The 25,332-nt window shown below is 41.2% G+C and overlaps 1 long non-coding RNA gene across 1 annotated transcript; it reads left to right on the plus strand.

Moving 5' to 3' along the window:
- The first annotated feature begins 6,163 nt into the window (after positions 1 to 6,163).
- LOC307249293 lies at positions 6,164 to 7,410 on the plus strand. Its single transcript, XR_013844830.1, has 3 exons — positions 6,164 to 6,250; positions 6,616 to 6,702; positions 6,846 to 7,410. It is a non-coding gene; the product is annotated as an uncharacterized lncRNA (long non-coding RNA).
- The last annotated feature ends 17,922 nt before the right edge of the window (positions 7,411 to 25,332 follow it).

The raw sequence follows: 25,332 nt of genomic DNA on the forward strand, positions 1-25,332 counted from the left end.
CTGAAATACCAAACAATGTTCTGCACTAGGCATATAAAAGCTGCAGAAAAACAAGACAAAAGCCATTGTCCATTCTACACCCAGTGAGGTTTTCAACTGCAAATAATTGTCTGGCTAGTTGGCTTTCCATGCTCTTGTTCTTGCTCTCTCTATCTTTTCTTTTGGCTTCATCCCTCGTTCCTTCTATTTTTTTTCTCTTCTTCTTCCCCCCTCTGCTCCCTCTCCACCCATCCTTTGAATCGAACCGTCGCCGCCTTAGCCGGGCTAGCATGCATGGTCGATACCTTGTTACCACAGAGAAATCAATTATCTCGACCAAGCAGCGGGGGGAAAGAGGCAATAATGAAAGAATGCTCCTCCTTTCCCAGACGATAGCCGTGGTCATTAAATATGAATTTATCATTGGCTGAGGAGATTTATGGAGTGAGATGTGGGCCCTGGAGTTCACGCTCTCTTTACAGCACAAGTTCAAGTCTGACTATACACGTGTAAATTAAATGGGTGACAGGTTGTCAGGCTAATGATGTCATGTGTCCTAAACAGGGAGCTGATTATTTCAGATGCAGTCGTGTCTTGTGTAAAGCAACCGAAACAGAGATGTGGCATTAAGCTGTTAAAAAAAAAACCCCCCACTGCCTGCAAATGACAAGAATGTCTTTGCACTTGTTTATCTGATGATGACACACCTTTTGGACCAAAATGACTGACCTGTGTGGGAGAAGTGAGGGACAATGAAACACGGGTAATGGTCAAGCATCTGTAAAGGTGTAGCGTGCGCTAAGAAAGAGCTGTATGATGAGATTCCACCACACTCATGGACAGTGCAGCAGGCTCTCTTCAAATTCTATGTTTGTGTGCAACTCACCTCAGGTGACAGTGGCAGAGATGGCTGACGGGGTGGGTAGCCATGCCAACCATATACCTGCCCGCTTGGGTCTGTAATGAGCCAGTTTGACGACTTGTCTGACAGCTGCTGCAAGAAGTGGAAGAGAAAAAAAACCCAAACACAGGCACCATCTCCCCAGCCGGAGAAAAAGAAAAATTGCAAATGAAAGCAGGAGAGATAGCAAGAGGCCGGGGAGGACCAAGTGGAGAGAGGGGGAAAAAAATGCGTAATTTGGGCCTGCTCTTAAGGCAGCAATAAATTCCATTTTTAATGGCGGAACCACAAGCAGTAGCAAGCACTCAGCAGTCTGTTGTGTTTGATGCCAAATTGTGCAGAATAAACAGATTTGCTGTGCAGCTGGTCCAAACACACACTTTCTCTCTGTCTCTCTCTCTGTGAGTTGCTCCATTCCCCCGCCACACAGACACCCTCACCTCATTCTCAAACTTCCGCCGTACCCCCCCCCCCCCCCCCCCCCGCCCCCCTTCTTTCCCTTCCCTGGACATAAAAGACAGTAATTGGACAAATCATAACTAGAAAGATGGCTCGTGCTTTGATTTATTTTTAATTCTTTTTTTGCTTCCACTTAACTGACTACTCATCTCCAGCTGTCACACACGCAGTCAAGGCGGCGTATTTGTTTTAACCCGGGAAAGGAGTGAGCGGCATGCCACTAATGAGAAACAACATGCCACATCTGGCTCATTTCCTCCTCACAAGATGAATCATCCTGTTCATCATAGACATAGTTCCTCTGTGTTCTCAGAACAGCACTGCACACTGACCCGGCTTGTCCTCAAAATAAACGGTGACAACACGCGTTCATATTTGACTTGCAGTAAGTGAGGACAAGAAAAACTCCCTTTTAGGTCATTTAGATTGGAGCAGTGTCAGTGTAAATGTTGTACACTATATGGACAAAAGTATTGGGCCACACCTCTTGATCATTGAATTCAGGTGTTTCATTCAATCCCGTTGCCACTGGTGTATAAAACCAATCACTTAGCCATGAAGACTGCCTCTACAAATGTGTGTTAAAGAATTGGTCTTTCTGAAGAGCTCACTGAATTCGAACGTAGTAATGTAATAGGGGGCACCATTGCAACAAGTCAGTTCATGAAATTTCTTCCGTCCTAGATATTTTCCGATCAATTAAGTGATATCATGACAAAGTTGAAGGGTTTAGTAACCACAGCACCTCAACCATGAAGTGACAGACCACGTGAAGTTACGGAGTGGTTTGGCGCGGTGCTGAGGCTTATACTGAATAAAAGTGGACAATGTCCTGCTGACTCAATAGCTGCAGAGTTCCAGACCACCTCTGGCATTAACATCAGTACCAAAAACTGTGCGCCGGGAACTTTATGGCATGGGTTTCCATGGTTAAGCAGAAGCGTTCAAGCCTTCTGAGAGCCAGTGAAATGTTACCTGCCTGACTGCATTACGCCCTCTTTTTTGGTGAAGGAGGGATAATGCTAAGGATTGGTTTTTCTGGGGTTGACCTTGGTCCCGCAGTTTCAGTGAAGGGAAATCTTAATGCTTCAGCTTGCCATGACATTTTGGATAATCCAATGCTTCCAACTTTGTGGGAAGAGTTTTGGGAAGGGCTTCTTCTGTTTCGACATGACTGTGCCCCATTGCACAAAGCAAGGTCGGTCGATACAGGCATGGTTGGAGGAGTTTTGTGTGGAATAACTTGACTGACCCCGCACAGAGCCCCAAACCTCAACCCCATCCCACACCTTCTCCATGAACTAGAACGGAGGTTGCGAGCCAAGCCCTCTTGTCCAACATCAGTGTCTCACCTCACAAATGCTCTTCTGGATGAATGGGCAAAAAAGAAGTTACGCACCATATCTTTAATGCAATAGAAGTTGAAAATTCAACCCCCTGGTGTATTAAAAGGAAAAGTCAGAGAATCACTGAGTAAGTAGAATTAAATTAATATCTGTATAGAATTGAACGGAAATGCATACAATAGTGTGGATTTCATTTTGGCGTGAAGCAGTGGACCGATCGACAGACCAACATTGTCATCCCTAGGGCCATGCAGCTAGCATGGCTAAACATATCTTCTTAAAGGACCAATATCTCCAGCAGAAGGGTTTCCTGTTGCAGTGTGGCTGTAGTGTAGGCACTGCTGGGTGCATCCACATCCTAAAACACACACACACGTGCACACACTGTTGACTGCTGCCATTGTTTCCATGATTTATGTAATGTTTTTAGAAACTAAGCTCTCACAAACACACACACACACACACACACACCCACACACACACACACACACACACACCTAAAATACCTGTATGCATGCAGCTTGGGTGTTTGTGTGTGCCCCCCTGCATGAGTGCACCTGAATTCATGTCATTGAATGTGACTGTGTGAGCAGGGATGCATGGTATGGAATAGTGTGAGAGCGGGCCGTGTGCATGAATGGCTGAGTGTTTTCTGGTGAATGTGTGCAGTGACCATGTGCGCAGGTATGTGTGTGCCTCTGCCTCTGACTTTGGGATTGTTTTTTCTGCATGGATGGCTCTAAATGCTAACACACACACACACACACACACACACACACACACACACACACACACACACACACACACACACACACACACACACACACACACACTATATGATATACTTCTATCTTCTAAAAAATCACGGCCCAAATCTCATCTCTGTTGTGGTCTCTTTTGATGAGCTTCACTTGTAGGTATACATTCCACTACACCACTTGCATTATCTTTTGGTTATGTCAGTCTAGCAGAAGCTGAATCTTAGCAGCATTGTCAAAGAACTATGAAGTAATCTGGTTTTACTAATATTGGCCTCCTCTGGTGATGGTTCCACACAACACAAAGGAAATAGCTCCCCCCTCCCCACCCTAAAAAAACCTTTGTTAAACCTGTATCATTAGAAACATAATAGGCCTCTGGTCACTGTGGTGCACACATCGACTGAGAACATGTTTCTTATTGTGCATTTGACAATAAACACTTTGAATTGAATTGAATCAAGATCATGTGCACAACTCAATCAGTTCTTTCCAACACTTTTCAACACTCAAAAATGCCAATGAAAGCCCCACGAAAATATTTCAACTCGTGCACATTTCTCAAACGCTTCCAGTGATTTTCACATTGGCCACTAGAGTGCACTGCTGCACCCTCTTATCTACATGTTGGTGTCATGGAGCAGCTCTTCTTTAGCCGAACCATGGAGCTATTATAAGAGAACACACCCATCCATCTCCATGACTCACATAATCATATATCGTTCCCGTGGTTGGTATGATATTGGAGTGCTACAGTATTGTGGGTACTAGTATCATTTGCACCATCAACACTTTGATCTGAACTGATAGAGTTTGGCTTTTACTGTGGCTGCCTGCGCTCAGGTGACAGGTTAATACATCTTCTTCCCCTACATTTTCACCGCCGGGGACATTATTAAATTGTGTGAATTTGGTAACCAGTGTATGTATTAACCTTATCACACGTGAAATTCACATGTTCATGGTTTTGTCTTAACTGTCAGGTCGACAACCATTTGCATTAAGCACTCTATGCATTCTCCTTTTATCACTCTCTCTCTCCATGTTGGTTAATAGATGTCACTAAATGTTTGACAGCCAGCTGTCACTACTGTCAATTTGCTTGTGAACCTGAAAATGCAAAGCGTGTGTGTTCGAGTTATAAATTGTAAATTGCCTCTGTGCGGCACTGTGTTGCAACATTCAATGAATTTAATAATTCCATTCAGTTTAAATATAAATTATGTTTCCAGTGTTAGTTTCAGCTCAGCCATTTGTGATGCATGAGCCTATACTCCATTTTAAGGGACAATCTCTAAATGTGTTGCACTCAAAAAACTATTTATAAAATCAAAGATGTATTTCTTCCTTTTTTTTGTCATACTATTGCTACAGTATGGAGTTATCCCTTCTGTTGCTGGATTAATAATAAAAATAATAATAATAATTGTATTTGTAGATCCATGACTGCTTTACCATTATGTAATGACACGCACAAAATGCTTCATGTGAATTGACATAGAAGGAACATAAAACAGAGATTGAATGCCATTTTTAAAGGAGAAAAGGATGGAAGAATAAAAACCACTTGCATAATAATCTTGCATCTTGAATGAAGTTTGAACTTTCCAAATGTTTTGAAATCATTGCAGTTCCACAAACCATTAAAATGGTTGCGAAACCTGTACTAACTGCCATTCTAAACTCTATGTTTGGCTCAAAACTGAAAGAATCTGATAAAACAACCATACCATTCAGAAAGCTATACATAAACCCGCCATGGACAACGTTGCTTCCTCACATGGGAAAAGTTGACTCCTTTTCAGTGTTAGTTTTTTCTTAACAGGTTGGCGTTGTAGGATATATGACTAGATTTCCTTGAGTCCATAACCTTTTTATATACAAGCAAGGAGGAGGCATGTGGTGATGTAGCTGCTGAAGCATATCAGGTCAGGATTGGTCATGCAAGGACATACTTACCCTGCTGCTTTGTCATAGAGATCATTGCCTGTGATGGCGTATTTATACAGTTATAGGATAAAGACTTTACCAAAACATACATATTTGCGAAAAGCTACTGTATAGGAGGTAAAGTACAGAAGGTTGAGAGTTCAGTTGATTCATGTCTGGATTCTTTGGACTGTTTGTGTTTGTCATTCAAACATTGTCTTGAATGCAATGTTTGCTTTGCAAGAGTTTTGTAGAACTTTTTATGTAAAATGTGGGATTTGTGTTTGTGACAATGAGACACGTTTTACAAAATATGTGTGTAAAAATGTAATAGCCTCGCTCAAGGCTGTATATAATGTATGTCAGATATTACAAAAACATTATTTGAAATGCGCTATTCTTTATCGAAAATGATATCTTGTGTGAAATGGTTTAAATAGTGCATTTCGGAATAACTAATCAATTTGGGGTGAAATTCTTATCAGTACAGGTTCAAGTAAAAATATACTTCTGAGAACGACTACTATGAATTGCAGTTCATTGCAGCACCAGACAAAACTGAATGCCTGATGTTGCGTTGTTTACCACAAGAATTGACTAATTGACCTGGTTCAAATTTGAATAAGCTGGCTCTCGTTTCAGCTTGTAACAATTTGAAACTGGATAAAGATGAGCTTTTTAAGATTTTTACTAAAATGACTGCCAGTCTTAGCACTTCCTCTTAATACCCACTTCCTTCCCTTTTATCTAAATAAAACCCTTGAAGCAAATATTCTCACAGCAGATCACCATGGCGTCAGAGTTTGAGCTTTCTGACTACAGCACGATACAGGAGCATAAGGCGACTGAAACAAACCGTGTTGAAACTGGACAGTCAGGTAAGTAAATACAGGCAAAAATAAAAATTACCAAACAAATCCAATTGCTTTGCAAGCTTTGTTTTTAAGGATTACTTTAAGGGTTGTTTCTAGTGTTTTTACACCAACTGCCTTAGTCTTTCAATGATTGGATATCAGGATGATGGAGCGTCAGGGAACACCCATAAATATAAAATATTTGTCGCTCTGATCATTGTCCTACCAGATTTCTTTTTGATTAATTTTTTTTTGTGCAATACACAATAGACTAGACTAGTCATCTTAAATCAAAGTATGTGCACATTTTGAAAGGGGTTCATAATGAAGGATAATCGCTCGAATCTCCTAACCCTAAAATATTGCTATGTATCTGGTGGAACCCACAGGGAGAAGACTGCTCCGGATTGGGATTGTAACTTTGGGAGTGCTGTGTATCGTACAAGCCGCTCTAAATGTCTCCCTGCGCCTTGCCTGTGAGTTGCAACAATATTTTTTCTTAAAAATGCATAATAAGTCATGATATATTGTACACAATAGCACAATGTCAATCACTGACGTTTGCTCAGGGGGAATGTTTTGCAATTATTACCCGCAATTTCTTGTTTTTTTCTTCCAGTTTATTCAAAAGAGGATACGGATCAGTTTCCTTTCAATATCTCCGCAATAGCAGAACTGTACACGATTGACCAGTCTCAACAGAATGCAACCCAGTTATGTGTCTACTGCAACAACCTGCTGAGAAGGCTGCTGAGGGAATATAAACGCTTGGAAACAGAGAGAGACTTCTTACACAACAAGGTCATTCAACTGACCAGAGACCAAACTATAGATGATGAAGATTTCCAGGGTTCCGGTTCCGGCTCTGGTTACTGATGACAGCTTGCTTATCTTTAGCTGAAGTTGAAGTGCAAACCACACTCAAGCATTGGGAACAAGAGTATAGAATATGACCTAAATAGTGCAACAGCAATTTGACCACTGTTATCTTTGATTGTGTAACCGTTGATCAGCTGAGAGGACTAACTGAATGTAAGAAGCCTACAAGTCATCATATGTGGCCTTCTTCAAGATCAGGAGCGGGCATCATCTACTTTCACAAAGTGGAACTTCAGGTGCATAGGGCTAATATATAACATTTTGATGTGATGTTGTATATTCATGGTTTGTCAATATGTTTACATTAAAAATGGAACAAAATTGCTGTGTGTGAAAGTGTGTATTTTTTTGTGACAAAGGAAAGCTACACAATAATACCACCACAACTCTCCAGTTTCCCTCAGCTCAACGCAACTTGGTCATGTCTCGCAGTTCCTTATTTGTTTGGTTTTTTGGTTAAAAAATGTGAAATGTAAATCTAATTTCCATCTATTTTTATATCTCTCTGCAATGTTATACATTTTCCTCTTACAGTAAAGATAATCTTTGGGTTTTCACTTCCTCAGCTTTCTAGACTTTCCTCTTTTTAAATGAAAAATGAAACAAAAAATTGCAAATAAATGAAAAAGTGCCTGGTGGTCACTTTTTATGACAGATGTCTGGACATCAGATTTTGCCACAGCAGAGAAGTGGAACAGACTCAATCCTGGCTAAGGCATTTTTTAATGGGTTTTGATTGGATCACATCCCCTTAAGGAATATGTTGTCCAACAAGTGAAATATATGGTCTGTGTAGTTTTAAAGGAGCACAGGGTAAATATCAAGGAAACAATTAATAACAATAAAAAAATCTCATTAACTTCTGTATCTGATATAGGCCTTCTATGATGAGGTTTGAATATGGGGTTCTGACCCATGGCAGTTTCATGGCATGCCAGACCTAGCACTTACCCAGGAGGAGCACCTGCATACATAAATCCAGAGGGGGTTGTTATTGAGCTAACCTTAATTATAAAATGAAGGTTTTCCTATTGTTTCCTATATCAAAGGCAACCAGCATCGCATGGGAAATGGCACTCTGTGAGTGAAGTGCGGGGGAGCTTTCATGACAAAAAAAAAATTCTGCTTGAAGTTATTCAGCGTGTTCTTTGTTGTCATTGTCCAAGCTTTGTACACGCATATAAATGAGTAGCAAAATATAGAAATAAATCAGGATTTCATGTCGCAACATTTCACGTTTGTAGCCATGAAATGTTTGTTAAACGCCACAAATTCAACATCCCTCTGTATGCGTACACAAATGAGTACTTAAGCCAATTAATTTTGTCTCTGTCTGCCAACATTCTTGAGATCACAGAGTCTTTCTTTGCCGATAAGTTTGTCAAAGGTAAACGGCCATAAATGAGAGCTGCATGCACATTCACTCATCATTTCTCATTAACACTGCTGGCTTTGTTTTAATTAGCCATTGTGACTGACACCTGTGTTCCTGTGACACTGAATTCCAGGCTTGTGTTATCCTCCTTCCCAGCTGTTGCTTGTCAATCATCCCAAAGTTGTCTATTGTCTTTGCCTCTAAAAATAGAACCACATGTGTTAAACTGCATTATAGCCCTCAGTGGCAGAAAGGAACGTTTCACTTTCCTCTCTCTCTCTCTCTCTCTCTCCCTCTCTTTTGTTAGCATAATGACCTCGCTGCAAAATATGTATAATGTGTGCACTGAAGGAATGACAATGTTGTCTTTATGTTCTCTGCCCTTATGTCAGCTGAAATATTGGTAAAGTTTGTATTTGAATAACAAAGAGCAATTTGGCTGGTATGGGTATACCGTTCCAATTTTTTCTGAGTTTCTTTCTTATGGTAAAATGAGAAGCAATAGCCATGAATGTGGAAGAGAAACTTGTGACAGTGCTCTTCAAAAACTAAAAACAATAAAAAATGGTCATAGCAAAAATAACCCTTTCTTAAATATGTCTCTTGCTGTAGGCCCCACAATTATGTCTATATACGATGTAGTCTTCCAGTACATGTGGTGTGACTAGTAGAACAGACAGAATGTTGATAGTGTAAATTCAGTGATTTTAATTTTTTTCAACACTGTACAATGTCTGCATATTACGGTCATGGTTTGTTCAAAGTGGTATGTTTCCCTGCTGCAGTGGTAAGTGGCAATGTGAGCAGCATTCTAAACATTGAAAAGGACACATAGATCAAGTTCAGGAACCTTTAAACATAGTCACAAAGCAAATGTTTAGTATGTGTTCTGAAACACTATTGAACAACTATTTCTAGGCAGATTTGAAACTGTCTGTTACCTGAGGGATAGTAAAACCTTTGTGGTCGTTCATTATAAGTGTTATTAGTGTTCAGAAATGAAATAAAATTAGTGTCACTGTCCAGTCCAAGAAAAACCGAAAGCAGGCCAACCACTACCCTTACCTCACCCTTATTTGTATCTTCTGCTGCACTATGTGAATGCTACACTTCTAAATATGAACATACAGGAGCTTGTTGGAAACCGAACTGAACAGATGATAGCTGTACCACTCTTTACAAAGAAGTGCATTTTGGTCAGGAGGCTTTCTTATACTCTCAACTAATGGCCTGTGACTAAAAGGAAAGGGTCCCCAAACAATTGAACAAAAGGTGGTTAAGCATCTGCAGCAAAAGTGCACATTAGCCAACCTCTGGTGTTCCAGGGTTTGTGTAAGGCCAAATTTAGACTTAATTTGTTGAAGTAGAGAGACGCCACAGAGACACTTTTATAGCATAAAGAAACCTCCACACAATGGAGCAGCCCACTCAAGACCCATTCTCGTCAGCAGGGTTGGTCCAAGCAGTGCCTGTAAGTATAAACAGAGGCCACCACAACAACAGATTCTGACTGTGTTTCTGTGCATACACTGTGGGCTGGCATGTAGCCACTGTCATCCTCTCTAAGTCCCTCTGAGGGTGGAGAGAAAGTCTGCAGATGGTCAAGTATTTTTTAAATGACGCAAGATAGTCCGATTTTAGATAAAGATTACAGGATTGTGCATATCCTTGTTTGCTCGGTGCACGCACATGCAAACACAGAGCCACACATGCTGAACAAACATTTAAGACTCTGCTGCATATTTTAAATGCTAAATCAAACACACAGTGGAGATATGTGTGGGGAAGATAAGGTGTAGAGGGGGAGTGGGCAACTCCGATCATCATAGACTAACTAATGCGATAGAAACAAATGTATGTTGGTAACAATTCATGTTCAGTTATCTTTACATAACATAATGCATATCTAAGGGGGAGGGGCTTGGCAAACAGTTAATTGAAGTGTGGTGTCTTGATGATGGATTATTGACTAAAACAACATCAGCAAAAAAAGTAAAAAGAGTTTGGTTGACGTCACTTATCCCAGTTAAAAAGTCAAAAAGGAGTGTAACACAGCTTACACAGGCCCACGCATACTGTTCTTTTGTCACTCATAAACTACTGTATGTCTTGGAGGGAAATGCAAGCAAAAAAAAGTAGCCTATGTCTTACACCTGATAAATGTATTGTGCTTTTCCTGTGTTAAAATGTTGGAAAGAAAGAACTCAATCAACTGATTCTCAAAATGCATTTGGGGGAAGATGGATATTATTATAAAAATTCCAGCAAAAGCCTTCTGTACTGGAATCTGCCTCATCATGTTTATTTGCTAAACAGCGGAAGTTATTTATGATGGGAGGATAGTTCTTTGATTATTATTATTTTCTTTGGTGAGAGAAGAGACAGACATCCTGGTTATTATAATTTTTTCATCATGCTTTTTTTTCTCAAATTGCATGGGTGCACCATTATATTTGTACAAAATGCTTAATTCTTTCTGTATATAATTGAATGTGAAGCTGGTTGTTCGTGGCTTTGGAATGACAATGTTGGTAAAGCCTAATCCCCTATCCTGTACAGACCTTGTATGGACTACAATCCCCTAAAACATGTCAACGTAATAATAATTTTTGCTCATAAGAGGGTGAAAAGTTTACAAGAAGTTCAGAGAGGTGACTGGATTTGTTTCTCTCTAGCAGAATGTGCAATCAAATTCTTTCCTCATTACAAAAACTCCCTTCCTTCTCTCTCTCTCTCTCCCTCCCTCTCTTCTAAATGTCACAATGCTGAAGCAAATTGTAATTGGACCATTTTGTGGCCTTGCCCTTGCCACCGACGCTTGTGTAATTGTAAGCTGTAGACAGCGGAGAATATGCCACACCGGGCTTTAATGAACAAAATGAGATCTCTCCGTAGACTGGAAGTACAGCGGGCAGGGTCAGGGATCAACACCAGCCTTTCAGCAGCTAATTGGCTGAGCTTGTGAACTCTCCCCAGAAGGTCCCGTCATCAGAGCTTTCAACTTCCTCGTCCTGTGACAGCTCAACTGACCCACATCTACTCTATACCACTGGTCATAACGGAGCCTTCAACAGAACACATTTCCCTTTCTTGTATTTCTTCTTTGTTGGAGCCTGACATCAGGAATCTGTATGAAATATACATTAGGGATGATCTGATCTGAAGAGGGAGGTAAGGGTGAAGATGTATGGAATTGTGTACAGTACGGTATTTTTTTTTCTCTCCTATACTCTTCCCTGTGTAATAATGACTCTGTAAGTGAAGGATTGAACTGTGGAAAGTGTCTGACCTTTTAGCCTAGCCACCAGCTCTAGAAGACCACTGTAAAAACATGGTTAGCGGAGGCCCACAGCACCAGCTTAATCTTGCTCTATATTGGACTCCTTTCTGTCTCCACTGAAGGGAAAATCAGCAGCTGACAAGAGGTGCAAAGGTAATCTTCCCGCAGTCAGGTTGCAGGGAAAAGCCAGAGATAAGACGGGGCTACAGATAAGGCTGGAGACCCCCCACTCCCTTCCCCCACACCTAGCAGAACCCCTGAGCTGTGAGGGGTGGAAGAGTGGGGATCCTTGGACCTGATACCAAATGAAATCAAGAGGCTCCAGAGCTATGGGGCCATGAGCTCCCAGAAAATTAATTACACTACAGCCTCCATGCCGCCATCTTGACCACATGATGACATAGGCCTACTGGTGGCCTCCATCAAGGGCCTTGGTTAGAGATTATAATAAAGTGTGGTGGAGTGCCAACAGATGGGGTTAACTGGAAACATCATGCAGGAGAAATGACGTTGGCAAAAACTTGTAAAATGTTCGTGTGAAAAAGGAAATGGCGCTTCAGTGGAATCTCTTGCCTCACTTCTTTCTCTACAGAAGTTTGACACGCACAGATGATTCATGAATACTACGTTAAGGGAAAAATAAATCGAAAGTCCTCTTAAGTTATTTTATTTAAAGGAAGAGTCTGCTATTATGAAGAATACTTGTTCAAATCAATAAATATCTCCTCACGATACACTATTTTCAGAACACACACACACACACACGCACACACACACACACACACACACACACACACACACACACACACACACACACACACACACACACACACGCACGCACGCACACACACACACACACACACACACACACACAGTACAAACAGGTAGAGGACAAACATTCTCCAGAATCGCATACTCCATATTTAGTGCACTCTAACAATAGACTCTGTATAGCCTACAGTTTGTACCATTTTGTAGGCATGGAGAGACATTGACGAGAACCCCAAAGAAGTGGCGTAGCTCTGTCAAGCACCCGCATAATGAAATGACAAACCCCCAGCAGCTGAAGGGAGGTTTTGCAGTAGACTCGAACAATGTCCCTAACAAATGTCCTCATATAGCACACATTGACACAAAATCTCACCAGTCCAATTCTCGTGCAAAGGAAAAGGCATGATTTTGTGCGGCACTGAGCGTCCAACCGCAATTGAGTCTGACATCTTATTGCAACCCCCACTGCGTTCGGCAATAACCTGTCATGGAGCAGAGCGCGATATTAGTTCATTATTCTACAGCCGTGAATGTTCACACTTGCCTTGTTAAGCGGCCCCCTAAAAAGTAGCGAGCGCTCTCACTTTGCAGAGAGGGCTTGCGAGCGCTTGCAGCGGTGTTCATGGCGGTCCCACCGGGGCTTATTAGAGGGAATGGTATAGGGCTTCTCACAACCTCAGCACACGCTCCCCCGGTTCTCCCTCTTTGCCGGCGGAGGAAGAGAGAGGTTCACAATTACCAGGCTCACTTCATCCGGACTTCAGACATATACGTTCTCCCACCGCAGTGCCTCTGCAGCATTGAGCAGAAAGGTCACTGGCATGTTTGAAAATCGTCTGTTTTCAAAAGATTTTAACCATAAAGTGTAATTCCACATTCATGGCCATTATGTTTTTGCTCTGTAAGGTTATATATAAAAGAGAGAGAGAGAGTGCAAACTATCAGCTGCACGTTGTTAGCCTCCTTGGCTGATGGCAAAATCTGTGTATGTCTCTCATAGTTGGCAAATAGAATGAGTTATCATTGAATGGATTTCTGCGGGGAAATTCTTTTGGCAGTATTTGACAAATGCCAGTAAAGATTGACAGGATGAGAACAAGTGGGATGACATGACATCTAAGGTCCCCAGGCTACAGTGCTACCGCAGAGCTACCGAAAGTAATGACTGACTGAAGCTTTAGGTTCTTGACACCTTCCAGCATATGTTGCAAACACATAATTTGTAACCCCCTTTGTTACATGGCTTTAAAAAGGGGGGAGGGGGGGTACTACTGGAACAAAAAGGTACTTCCAGATATCTCTCGTTGCTCATTTGCCAGTTAGCCTTCAAGAGTTGAATCTACAACAGTCAGGATAACATCCGTATCCATTTTGCCACTAACTAACCATCGCCAGTTTGAATTTCTGTCATAATCCGCTACAGGAGGTACAGCTAAAGTACATCATTCTTTTGTGCTTAAAGCTGGGGTGGAGGATTTGGGGAGAAAATGGCAGTTAGGATAGAGATTTGAATCCAAATACCTCAACCTCTTTGGTCCCTCCCCTATGGTCCCTCCCTGACATGCTCTACACCAACAAAGTCGTGCCAAAGTGAATGGACAGTCCCAACAGCCAATAAGAACAGGGAATTGGAGCCACGCTCTGATTGGTCAAAGTGTACAGCTCATGTTAACTTTGACCAATCAGAAATCACATACCCCAGCTTTAATAAGCAGAATTTTTATTTTCTTGCTTTCTGAAAGGTGCAATGTAAAATAAAATCAGTAAACCTGATTTGATCAGTATGGCCTTTGGAGTCTTTCATCACACACTTTCAATCTGTGAACATGTTGGCTAAATAACTGAGGTGTTTAATGTGATTATTGATACATGTTTATTTTTCATGCTGCCTCATTCAATCTTTAAGTCTGGATATATAGTAGCTGGCATTATTGAAAATACAAATGCATTTTGTAGAGAAAACTCTGATATATATGCTATATGAGCATTTCCTCATCCTAGATAATGGGGTTCAACTGGGATATTCAGTTGTGTGCATTTCTGGTTAATTGGACATCAAACACTGCATGTTCATGAGAGATTAGACTTGTGAGGATATGTCAGAATAGAGGAGACTACCGTATTTGCTCTTTATCTTAATCTGTATTATTGGACAAGAAAAGCTTCTAATTCAATTTCTCCCTTTAATTTACAAGGGGAGGATTAAGTGAAACTCCTGAGAGATGTTGCAGGATTATGTAATGGCACTTTCCAGCTGCTAGTAAGTTTGTACTTGTTCTTGTTAATGGGCTGTGCTGATAGCTTGTAGAAGAGACTTGGGGCAATATGTCCCAAGAAATGTCTTTGCTTTGCTTGCTATTCATACAGATCATATCATATTGCGTCAGTGAAGCAGTTTGAATGTCACAATGTTATTTTGGTATGCTTCAAGTGGACATTTTAGATCTGATGGTTGTGCTAGCTAGAGAAAAGATAGACGGTCCAAAATAAAAAGGATTCATCCAATAAGGGAGTATGAATATGCTCAGTGCATCTTGTAGAAGTCTGCCCTTTTGATTTTTAGATTTCTTGAGTGAAAATTAAAATGAAATAATGGCCTTTATATGGTGCATAAGGTCAGTTGGTCACCAAAAACATGATTTAACCTCTCAGGGCCACAATACAATATTATGGCATTTAGGTTATTGAGACATCTTGTTGCGAACACATAAGCCTAGTCAATTGAAATATTTGACATTCCAAGCGGGGGCAAAAGCAATGTCAAGCCAAATGTACATCTGCATGTACATTTGAACCAGTTATGTAACAATCATGAAAATTAAATGAGAAATTCACAATGTTTTATACTACATGTTAGCAGAGAGTTGGCTGGTTATGAGTGCATAGCTTATATTTAGCCTTTTAAAAACAAGCATGTACAATATCGGGAACACTGATACAATATGACATCCCTTCCAAAAATACCTCAGAGCACCACTCAAAACCAAAAGGCTCAACCTATATGAAATATTATAATATACAAGTATACAATATACAATATATAAGCTTTATGAAGGTAGCATATTGACAGGGTTATTATATTGGGTTGAATTACATTATAATGGTTTTCATAATATTGTGTTGAAGCTTCTTTAGAATCACTGTGCAGGCCTGCACATGTACACACTCCCTCATTTCTACAGTATATTGTCTTCGATAACAAGCAAGCAGACACAAGCGTGCACACACACACACACACACACACACACACACACACACACACACACACACACACACACACACACACACACACACACCAACCACACACACACACACACACACACACACACACACACACACACACACACACACACACACACACACACACACACACACACACACACACACACACACACACACACACACACACACACACACACACACACACACACCTTTCTTTGCTGATCCTTTAGAAAAGTGTCTCAACTTTCCCCATTCCCATTTCCACAGGGTGCCATATCTCACTGTGGGAATGGAGAGAAATAAGCAGCAGCGTGCAGGCTCTGCCAGCCTGTCGGATTTGAAGTTTATTAAGTATATCAAACCAGGGCCGACCCCCTCAGGGAACATTTGCAATCCAAAGCTATGCTTGCTGTTGCTTCCGCCAGCATCAAGCTGTCACAAACACTCCACTTAATTTGCAAAGCAGTGCACAGAGGGGGGGAAAATAAGAAATAGGAAACAAGTGTCATTTTCCACCATGTGTGAGGACACCATTTGCATGTTAATCAATCTGATGAAAGTTGTTGGTTTTGCTCTCAGGGAGAGTTGATGCTAGTTCTTTCAGTTGGTTGTGCTGTAGAAAATGGTCTTTGTATCACATCTTTTAGAGTCATATTGACTTTCAGATTATATTTACCAGCAGAAATGCAACAGTCCAATGCTTGTGTGTGCTCTGTAGCAGACAAAATATATGTAGGCCTAATATCTGTTACCGACTCTCAGTCATAAAAAAAATCTTATCTCAGTGGTTAGGATGTGTCTAACTCCTGTGACTGTATTGAGTTGTATTGATGGATTGATTTTGGAAAACACTCATGGCCAGCCAAGCAATCACAAGTGAATCATTGAAATTTGAGCTTACACCTTCCAGCAGCCACCACCAAATGGCATCCACACAATCCTATACACTCACAGGGCTTAAGCGCCCCTCTCAACTCAAAAAACTGACGGACCGTTCCCAGCTGCTCCACACTTCCCCAGGACCAGATATGCAATTTATCAGTTGGAAAACATGCAGGAGGGCTAAAAGGTGGAAGAGCCTTGTATCTGGTATTGCTACGCTATGCAGCCCACTGCTCAGTATGCCCTACCTGGGCTCATTTCACCCTCCAGCGGACAGAGGAGTCTATATAGGCCCCTCGGTAAAAGACCTGAGGCACTCACACCTCTACTCCCCTCATCGCCTGAGGAGGAGATCAGACTGACAGGGCCAACAGGACAGGGAGTTATGATGCTCCTAGCTAGTGTGTATGTGTGTGTGTGTGTGTGAATGTGTGTGTGTGTGTGTGTGTGTGTGTGTGTGTGTGTGTGTGTGTGTGTGTGTGTGTGTGCGAGTGTGTGTGCGAGTGTGTGTCCGTGTGTTTGAGTTTGTTTTTGTGTGCATGGTTGTGTGACAGTTATTACCGCTGTGCGTTCATGTGTTAATGCAGGATTTGTCCATCACATTGTACGCTACATACTGTACACCACTTCTTACAATGTTAAACAAGCAAGTCTAACATCTCCTCTCAGGGTGGATGTGTAACAATGAGATAATAGAACTTTTTTTAAGCAGGAAAACGGATTACTCCCCGCTCCAGAATTAAACAATTCATTACCGCCTTTTCTTTTTATAACTATAGACTAATTACATTAGCCACGACGATGGTTATGTAATAAGTCTGTCATGCTGCTTGCACAGTGCAAATGAATGGACTTACCAGGGGGGAGGATTTGAGTCATTTTTCAATTGGTCGTAAGAACCTATATAAGGCAAATGTATAAGCCTATATAGAGCATGAGTTATGGTTCTGCTATGGCTCGAGGTCATGGTACCGACACACGTGATGATCATACAGGCCGGTCCCACTATACCAAGACAGTATAGTCATGTGTAAGAATACATGTCTCATAAAGCTTATTTCTAGTCTCCTTTATCGAATGCATATTCAACCTCTGTCTCCCATTTTTATCCTTTTTCCTTACTGATTTTGCCATTCTTTCATTAAGATACTCTGTTTTGTAAGTCACTGGAGGGCTCACACAAACAAGTACTCCTTATTGTTCTTTTATTAAGTACATTGAACGCTTGTTATATTTTAAATAAATGCTTTATAATATTTCTGCTGGTGTTTTTAATGTTGCGTAAGAATGAATGCGGAACTGCAAAACCCCTTCAACCGTTATTAGCTGTTGATTAGACTAAATTAATGCCTTGGCTATCAATTTTCCCTTTGCAAAGGATAGTGCCCCAAGATTAATTTCATCATGTTAGTTAAATACAAATACTGATTCCTCATGATAGCCAGAAGTAAGTGTTAATCCACTATACTTCCTTCTAATGCATTCACTGCATTATTTTTGATCAACAGCCTTTGTCTGAAATATCTCGTCTAATATTGGATGATTTTGCATGGAATTAGTCACACGTGTGTCCTCTATAGGAAGAATTGTAGCGACTGTAGTGATCCTTTTGAGACAGACCCATGGGCAGATGCTAATTAGCAAATGTTAGCCTGTTAACATGCTCAACTGAGATGGTAAACATTATAGCCTATCTGCTAAATATCAGAATGTTAGCATTATTGTTATTAGCATGTTGCTATGCCATGGTTAAATTAACCAGAGAGTTGTTTTGATTCGAGTCATTTTTGGTGACCCAGGTGGTGGAAATATTGAACTGGGCAGTGAAAATGTACTGCTGCCTTTTGGAGGATGGTGTGTATGATTTCTGCTTCTGTGGCTGTCTCTCACTCTGTCTCTTTCACACACATATACACATTTATCCCACAGACCACAATTTCCTGCAAAGCGCAAAGTAGCATTCAACAAACCCCAGTTTTAGTCTGCAATTGAAGACTTCCCAATGACATGCCTTCCTGTCATCTGTCAATAACTCAAGTGCATTCTCCCTGGCCCATGTCAAACCCTTAACCATGTTCTGAGAAACACACACACACACACACACACACACACACACACACACACACACACACACACACACACACACACACACACACACACACACACACACACACACACACACACACACACACACACACACACACACACACACACACAATGTGGGTGCCTGAAGCTTGATCTTGCCTCTCAGGGATGAGTGAATTTAGCTTGTGCAATGTAAACAAGTGCTTCATATATAATATATTCTTCATATAATGTGATATGCGTGTTAAACATTTTTAAATCCACATATATTTATAGTGCTGTTGATCTACACAGCAAGATGAGAGGAGCTATTTGCATAAGACCACATCCGTGTACTGCACTCATACATAAGTAAGTGTGTAAAATGTCTCTGTTGCTTTTCTGTTATTAGCAACCCTATAGGCAAGGGTCAGCCCGTTAGCTGGTTTAGGCATGCAGATGAAAGCTAATGCTTTTGAAGTGAAGTTATGCATTGCTTTAAAAATGTTGCACCTTCAAAGCTAGTAACATCATATGGTATGCAGCAACATGAGAGAGAGAGAGAGAGAGAGAGAGAGAGAGAGAGAGAGAGAGTGTTGACTGAGCGGTATATGGTTGGAGGTTAGTTTTCATTCACAGCTGGGAATGCCAGAGGTTAATTAGCCTCCAGTGAGCAACATTCACTTAGTGACACACTTATTTCCCCCATGTGTTTCAGTGGACAAAAATATAATCGCTACATGCTCTGTTTCTCATTGCGTGTCTTGTCTTTAATTAGGGGGTAGCTATAATGATTGCATTAACAATAATGATAATTAAAAGATAATATATATACATATATTTATTTTGTATATAAAATAATAAATACAGGTATATACTGTATATAACCATTTTTAGTGCATGCCTTGTACCTTCAATTGAGTATTCCAACATTCCAGTAGTGCCATCTTACTTGACTAGATATAATGGAGGTAGAGATATGTAAAGAAATGATGGACCTGGTATTTCCGGTGGAATTCAATATTTAGCTAAGGAAGCTATCACTACCACAAATACTTATTTCTACCTTATATATACCATGCATTATGTATCGCTGTTGTGCACAAAAGGCTTCAGTCCAATAAATAATTTCCATTAGATCATATCAGCCGCATTACAATTATTCTCATCTTTACACAATAGGTATCACCACGTTTTTGACCTGTACTGATGTTATTCATTATGCTGTGTGTCATTATCACCTCATCAGATATCAACAAATGCTCTCAACCATCATGTGCCCTGCTGGAAAAACCCTTGAACCCTCCTTAGAGAGAGGGGAAAAAACCCCCTCTGTTGACATGAGAGACGAGACCTCTTTCACCACCACGTTGTTTGGAGTAGCAAGCCGAGCCGGCAACTGGGGGCTGGCATTGGCAAACACCACCACTTGTATTAATGCGCGACCATCACTCTCCCCTGCATCTAAATGTTTCATTACAGCCTAGGCGCAGACACAATTTCGCGGCCTATATGGGGCCGCTCACCAGCAAGCGTGCTCTCTTAAGGGAAAAGTAAAGCATGACAAATTGAAATAAATGAGAGGGAGAGGGGAGAAGGAATGTGGAGGAGAAGGAGGAGGAAGAGGAGGAGGAGGGCAAGGCCTTTTCTCCATACGGCCTCAAAGGGAGAACAACTTGTATGTTTTTCTAATATCTCTCTGTTTCTGTCTTCTTCCTCTCTGTCCTTTATCCATCTTTGTTAGTGGTGACTGGGAGTTTGTTATCAGTTTTCCTTCTATTGATGTAGCCTAGTAATACTTTTGACAAGACTGAAAGCACACAACTGAATATTGTTAAAAAGAATTGTGTGCAGCCAAGCTCATTGAAAAATAACCTTATGTTACTTTACTTTTCAAAATATTGCATTTTTCTGCATCATGCATGGAACCATTCAACCATACAGTCAGTACAATACATTTCAATGATGGGGGTGATTGTATATTTTCATATAGTACATATGATGCTTGAAAAATGGCTGCTATATAACGCCAAACAAATATACCTATTTCTTATCAGCTGTAAACCATGTGGGAATTACTGTATGATGCGTTGTATTATACAGCTTTGATCAGCTTTGATCTGTGTTATCTGGTGCTTCAATGTCAGCCAAAGAGCTACGACCCTTGTAGCATCAAGGAAATGACACCTCAATTCCAAATTATCTGACCAATTATTTTGCGGACCTTGAAGTGTTAGAGGACAATCTGTTCAGCCCTCAGGTCAGTCGATGGAGGGAGACATTGGATAAAACTCTATGAGCATCTGTAATGCTTTTGTGATGTTTTCATACATTCAAATACTAGTATACTATACTAAATACATATTATGTAATTTCAGGTACGGTTTTCAGTTTTGGAGCAATCCTGTTTATTATGATGTGAATAAAGGTAATATACTTTTTTTTATCCAAGATAATAAATCTATAATTCCAATAGGGCTGCATCCACGAAGCAGTTTTTTGACGAATGAGATAAGATATTCATCCCTCAGCGGAGAAATGTGTCCCCGCAGCAAAGGGATAGTGCAACAGCTGAGTGAAAGAACATACAGTAATAAAATAAGTAAACATACAGACAGCCAGATAGATTTTGAACACAATTTGCCTTACGGACTGAACCCCCCTTGTAGTGAGTTTCTAAGGCAGTCATGTGATGTGCCTGGCATAATGAATAGCCTCAGAGAGTATTAATGAAGAGAATACCCAGTCTCTTGCTATGAATTAGCCTCTAATTAGTCCTAACCGCGAGTAATTGAAGTGTAATATTGAAATTCATTGCGAGATAAAACAAATAAAACAAAATGAATTCAAATATATTCAAATGTGTGAATGTTTGCAACTGGCTAAAGCTACAAATGATACCCCCTGTCAGGTAGTCAACAATGAACAAAAGTCTCTTCATGGAAATGACTTAAAATCATTTTCTTGTGGTCAAACAACTCGTTATTAACTCGTAGCTCCGCAATGTATTCCTTTCACAAATTTCACCAGGCAGGCTTGGTGATATTTAAGGTTTAAAAAATAACAAAGGTTAGACATTTTTCTGCCAGACACAGTGGAGACAATACTAATGAAAAACAAAATGTAGGTGCACATAGAGTCAATGTCTGGCAGGCTATTTGCACACGTGTATGTTATCATCACTCACACACTCACTCACACACACACACACACACACACACACACGCACACACACACACACACACACACACACACACACACACACACACACACACACACACACACACACACACACACACACACACACACACGCGCGAACATGTGTGAGCTTTCCACCCAATCTCACTCAAACCCCCATGGCCTGTAAACCCTGTAGCCTCCATATCAATAAAGCCATGGCGATATATTCCACCACAGCAGGTGTGTTGCTGTAGCAACAAGGCCCTTTCATCTGCTGATTCCTCATTGGGTATGCATATTCCATTGCCCCCCCCCCCCCTCCCCTCCCCTCAACCACCGCTCCCCACCCAAGTCAGTCAATCACACTTTCGTCTCATCTCTCTCCTCTGATTGGCTTGTTGCTCTCGTGCCCTCCTTCAAAGTATTGACCTTCATACACGACCGACTGCTGAATGACAATGAGGAGAGAATCACCTGTACCGCAGTCAGTGCATGAGAGAGACACAGTGAGTGAGAGAGAGAGAGAGAGAGAGAGACACAGAGAGAGAGAGAGAGAGAGACAGAGAGAGAGAGGTTGAAGTTGTGGAGGAGAGAGCACACCTGTTGCATGATTGAGTATATACCATTGGGGCTCAGGAGGCGCTTGAAACCAGCTCTTCTTGAAAATAATGCCTTAGTTGAGAATGGGGATCAGACATGGAGGGGCTTATGGATTTCTCTCTCCATGCCTCTCGTTCCATCCTCACTTTTTTGTGCAAATGATGAACTGAAATGGTATAAGTGAGAATGGATCCTTGACAGTTGCCTGAAAGCTCGTCAAGGAGGATGCATTGATGTGCATGACAAACAGGATTAGTTATCAAGTGCAATATTGTTATTCGGATGATTGACTTATTACGTATGTTTCACACTGTGCATCTTTACGTGCCTCTGTCTGTCTGTCTGTCTTTGTGTCTTTTTTAATTCCTTCCCAGGGCAGTCAAAAGGTATTGACTTTTCTCTTCTCTCTTCTCCCAACCTGTGAACTCGGGGTTGTCCGCTCGGCTGAGCTCCAAAGGCCCGCTGCAGTATAGTGTGGGGAGGGGAAGTGCAGGAAAAAACTAAGTCCTGATTATCTGGTCGGTTAGCTCTTCTTATCTCCCTACTCGTCTCCTCACTTACAGCAACCTTGGTGTGCGGATAGTCAGCCGGAAGGTCTTTTAGTAGATGTTATTGGAAATCCGTCTGCTGATAACTACAGTATGCACTCTCGCAGGCAACAGGTTGGTTTTATGGAAGCTTCCTGTTAGCTCAATTCCTGCTGATAACTTGTCCGATGTAAGACAGTGATTGAGACTGTAGTTGCACCAGGGAGGCAACTTTGATCAAAGATGTGGGGGCAAATCTAAAGACTTTATGTACAGTGATGAATTAGCTGTGTTTCTCTTATGTGATCACTGACACACTTCCATAAATCACTCATTTCCCCTACCATAAGCCTTGTTGAATATCAAATATTAGATAGTATATATATATTAGGTTTTGTGTCATTAGTATACCTCAATTGAAGATGTATGCGTCTAAAATGTTGATGGATTTAGTGTATATTTCACTCTATATATTGCATCTCAAAAAGGCATACACCATGGGCGATAATGTTTTTTAGAAGCTGGATTACATTCTCATTACTTTGCAAACGTACCCCATTGCAACAGGATCCAATTAGCAAGGTTTTTTTTTGTGATGCCTTTGATTTTTGAGGCTGAAATAACATCATTTTTGAGTCATCATGCTTTCATTACTGACGCTTCACTATTTGAACCCACACTTCTCTCTCATCTGTCTCCATGAAAACTTGACAACAGTGCTGTTATCTCTGTCCACGTTCCCTTCATCTTTACCCAATTCATTACAAGAGACAGAGGAACCTCAGACACCTATCTCTATCCACAGCCCCCCGTCCCCCCCCCCTCGTCCCCCTCTCACTGATGTGACTACAGATGTATCTGGTTTGGATCACAGAAGAGAAGAAGAAAAAATAAAACTGGGTTTGTCGAATCACTGGCTCTGGCATTTTTGACAAAGATATTTCATCTTTGGGGAAAAAAAGTGTTTTGCTCCATCCGTCTCCGGCCTGAATAATCTGATCAAAAGTGCACAACAGCAAAGGAGCCTGTTGGGTCCATGACAGAGCAACTCAATGTGATTCACAGCATGGTTTCTAAGGGGGAAATTAGCTAATTCGTTAGAGGTAAGGGTGCACGTGTGTCTGCACATCATATTATTATTCTACATGTTTGAATTCTGAACTCCTCCGCCAGCTGTCTGTCTCGTTTTTTCTCTTTATTAACCCTCTCTTTCCTGCACTCCTACCCACACAGCACACACACACACACACACACACACACACACACACACACACACACACACACACACACACACACACACACACACACACACACACACACACACACACACACACACACAAAAACCCCAACCCCACCTTTCTCTCTCTGCTGCACCTAGCTGCTTGTTGATGATGGATGGGTCAATTTGGCAGAAACCTGGTAGATCATAACGTGTTAGTCTATGTGATGTGACATGGCATCTCTTTCCAGATCTCTAGTCCCCCCGCACCCCCCCCCCCCAACACACACACACACACGTTCTAGGTTGCTTGAGGATCAGTTAAATGTAAAACCGCTGTCCTTTTCCTTTATCTTGAATGACATGTAGGCCTCACCTAATAGGGCGTCTCTCTGCTTTTTCAAATATTGTGTGTTTGGTTCAGCATTTAATCCGAGTGTCCAGAGGCAGAGTGAAATTGGTTGTGTTGTCGTCTCCCCGACTTGCTCAGATGGATGCGGAATTAATCCTTGTCCCCGAGCATCGAATCTGTTTCCCATGGTCTAAACACATACGGGCCAAACGCAAAGCAGAATGGCCTCCCATCCGTCTCCAGTCTTTTCCTGTAGAAATGATGCTTACAGTTGTTAAAGGAATATTCAGATATTTTTAACAACTTGGCGCCTCTAGTCACAGCTGTGGCTAATCAAACTTTAGGCTAGCAAAAAAAAGCTGAGTGCCTTGGTGGAAAGAGTCCAACGGAGCCAAATAAATGCAAATTGCATTTTGGGAAACATGCTTTCATCACTTTCTTAGTGAAATGAAAAGATTGATACAAATCCCCTGTGTGTGTGTGTGTGTGTGTGTGTGTGTGTGTGTGTGTGCGTGCGTGCGTGTGTGCGTGCACGTGTGTGCGTGTGTGTGTCACATATGGAGCCAGGGCCAGGAGGATATTAGCTAAGCATAGCAAAAAGCTGAATGTCACGGTCTAAATAGAAAAATACAGCTACAATTACCTCTAAAGCTGACAAATTAAGATGCTATATCTTTTTATTTATTTATTTATTTATTACATATACAAATACAGAAGTGGCTCCAGCATGTTAGTACCCCAAACCACAACTATTC

The sequence above is a fragment of the Ammodytes marinus genome, assembly GCF_949987685.1.
Source record: "Ammodytes marinus genome assembly, chromosome: 4".
Lineage (NCBI taxonomy): Eukaryota > Metazoa > Chordata > Actinopteri > Uranoscopiformes > Ammodytidae > Ammodytes > Ammodytes marinus.